We start from the raw sequence: 3650 nt of genomic DNA on the forward strand, positions 1-3650 counted from the left end.
ATATATATGATATATATATAAAAACATCATTTAATTGGTTGTAATTAGTGATATTTTATAGTTTTAGTACAAAGAATAATGTCATTTGTGTTGTCTAAATCTAGATTTGAATCAGTTATAATAATACTGCTCACTCTAGAACTAGTAAATATTTTGACTCAAAACCTGCATATGTCAAATGTTCATAATCCTGCCTATTTTCCCATTACTTAGTTATTATAATTATGTTGGTCCTAATAGAGACCAATGCTTATTAAAATTTAAACATAAGAATAATACTTGCAAGTTACAGACAACAATTTCTAAGCAAGCACAGAAATTGTAGTAATAAGTGGGAAAAAAATAAGGAAAAAAAATGCAAAGTAGTTGTATTAGTTTCCTGTGGCTGTTACTACAAACTTTGTGGCTTAAAACAACAGAAAAGTATTCTCTTAGGTTTACTGGGTCTGAAGTCCAATATTAGTATCACCGGGCCAAAATTAAGGTACCGGCAAGAGACGTGATCGCTCTGAAGGTTCTACATGGCTGAGCCCCTAGCACCTTTTAGCTGGTGACTGCCGGTATTCCTTGCTGTAGCTGGATCACCTTAAGTTCAAAGGCCAGTATCGTCAATTCTCTCTCTGTTCCATCTTCACACGGTCTTCTCCTCTGTCTCCTCTTGGAAAGATACATTTGTTTGCATCCAAGTTCTATCCAAGTAATCCAGAATAATCTCCCCGTCTTGAAATTCTTAATTTAATTACATCCACAAATACTCCCTTGTTCTCCCCATAGAAGGTATCATTTAAAGGGATTTATCAGGCTTTAGATATTTTGAGGAGAACTTTTTTCTACATTTGCAGTCAAATTTTATATTTTAACAAGCAACAGGTCAATGTTATAATTCAATCTTACCTAAATATGTATTTGACAATGTAGTATATAGTGAAAAAAAGTTTTCTGCAAACACCCTCAAATATATCGTCTCAAAATACCTAAATAGTAAATCACTTCTGCAAGCTTTTTGTTCACTGGAATTTTCACTAAAACTGAAAATTTATTGGTGTGGAAAAAGACATGTAGTACAGCAGTATGAACCTTGGGTATTAAGGATAATCAATTAAATCAAGTTAAGAAGTTAAAAATAAAAATGTGGAAAAAAGTGTGTGTGTGTGTGTGTGTGTATGGTGGGGCGGGGGGTAGATGCGGGGAGCTGGGGGAAGGGTGAAAATCTACAAGCCAGTTCACCTAAGAGCAACTGAGATATCTAACTTGTTCAGCTGAGACCAGACATATCATTACTACTTTTTACAAAAGGCAATAAAAAATGTTTATTTTAATAGACCATATATCACAAACTTTTCTAATGTAGAAAGAAATTAACTATGTGCAAAAAGCTGTTTTTCTTCAGCTGAATTTCAGCACCCAAATGACAGAAGAAACATCCATAATTGTAGCAAATAAAAACAAAATAAATGTCATTGGAATCAATTGTTCTTCACCATTGAGGGTTATACAGTCTATACAGAAATTAGATATTATAAGAAATAAAACTCATAGTTCTTATTTAATTTCTTCTAAACTCTTTAAAAATATTCTTTAATTATAAAAAATGTTTTTCATCATACTGAATCTGATTCCAATTCTCTTTCATCATTTAGTGTACTGGCTACCAGTTCTAATCAGGTACAAATAAAAACCTCTTGGAAATCTCTTCATTATGACAGCAGGTTCAGCAGAAATAACTGATGTGCAAGCAGCCCATGAAGGCGCAGCGCTCCCAAAAGCACATTTAGTTGATTGTCCTACTATCAATATTTTCCACAGTGATTCTTTTTTCTTTTTAATTTTTTTATTATATTTTAATTGTTGTTCAAGTACAGTTGTCTCCATTTTCCCACCACCACTTTCCCCTGCCCAAACCACCCCCGCCTCCCACCCTCAGTCCTTCCCCACTTTGGCTTTTTCCATGGGTCCTTTGTACATGTTCCTTGATGATCCTTCCCCTTCTATTCCCCGTTACTCCCCTCCCACCTCCCCTCTGGTTACCATCAGTTTGTTCTTTATTTCAAAGTCTCTGGTTCTATATTGCTTGTTTGTTTGGTTGATTAGGTTCCACGTATAGTGAGATCATATGGTATTTGTCTTTCAGTGCTTATTTCGCTTAGCATAATGCTCTCCAGTTCCATCCATGCTGTCAGAAAGTTAGTAGTTCTTTCTTTCTTTCTTTCTGCTGTGTAGCATTCCATTGTGTAAAAGTACCACAGTTTCTTGATCCACTCATTTACTGATGGGCACTGCGCTGCTATCAACATCAGGGTGCATAGGTTCTTTTGAATTGGTGTTTCAGGATTCTTAGGGTATAATCCCAATAGTGGAATTGCTGGGTCCAAAGGCAGTTCAGTTTTTAGTTAGTTAGGAAATACCAAATTGCTTTCCACAGTGGCTGCACCCGTCTGCATTCCCACCAACAGTGCACTAGGGTTCCCTTTTCTCCACAGCCTTGTCAGCGCTTGTTGTTTGCTGATTCCCTTATGATGTCTATTCTGATCAATGTGAAGCAGTATCTCATTGTGGTTTTGATTTGCATCTCCCTAATGTCTAGTTCACAGTGATTCTTGACCAAAGACTATGTCAATCTTGTGAGCATGAGTGCACAACCTCACTAGCATGTAGCTTTGCACCCTTGGCTAGGAAGGCTAGCTCACAGCTAGAGAAAAGCTCCAGGAGTTGAAGTCTTAATTCCTGAAAAATCTTACACCCTGCAGAGCAAGAAGACACTTTTCCTTTATGGGGGCATCTTAAAAATGTGTCAGAAATGTATGTTAAAGTAACCCACTTAATCCTCATTTATTTATTTTACAAATCTGGTCCCAAAATATTTCTGGAAGAGAGACATTTTAAAGGAGCCACTGCTGGACAGGCTTTCCTTGCAGCCCCTAACAGGAAGCAAGCGGCTGGCTATTCTGTTCCAATGACCTTATCCAGGCACTGGTTGCTGTGCACATGCTGTAGGGAGCATTTTATGGGGCTATACTCCAGAAGTTAGTTGTCTTTTATGTCTTGGATTTGAGCATTGTGATCAAGCCATTAAGTTTGGAAACATCCAAATAAAAGTCATCTTTTCTAATTTCTTTATTGTCAGTATATGGGAAGACCTGATTACATCCCATAACCACACAGCTCAAAGTTCCAAGCTTCTCATTCTCTTGTATGGTTACATCATTCAGACATTGATTTATTTCTACATTTTGTATCTCTCCCGAAGATAAATAGTGATGCAGAATTTGAGAATCAGGATAAATATTTTTAGGTAGCAAGAGAAATATTTGCATTGTAGTTTGGTTCTTAGACCATGTCTTGTTGATTTATTTCCATAATCTAGGCATAAAGTACCTAGGCATAAATGTGACAAAGGATGGAAGGGCCTATACCCTGAAACCCACATGACATTATTAAAAGTAACTGAAGAAGACACAAAGAAATGTATATATTCCATGTTCATGGATTGGTAAAAATCAACATAGTTACAATGGTCATATTACCAAAGCAATGTTCAGCTCTAATGCAATCTCCATCAAAGTCCCAATGGCATTATTTAAAGAAATAGAACAACAACAACAAAAGAAATGACTCAAATTTGTATGGAACAACAAAAGATCTCTAATCAC

Source organism: Pteronotus mesoamericanus, unplaced genomic scaffold (assembly GCF_021234165.1).
Source record: "Pteronotus mesoamericanus isolate MK-2021 breed Mesoamerican mustached bat unplaced genomic scaffold, CSHL_Meso_final contig_116, whole genome shotgun sequence".
NCBI lineage: Eukaryota > Metazoa > Chordata > Mammalia > Chiroptera > Mormoopidae > Pteronotus > Pteronotus mesoamericanus.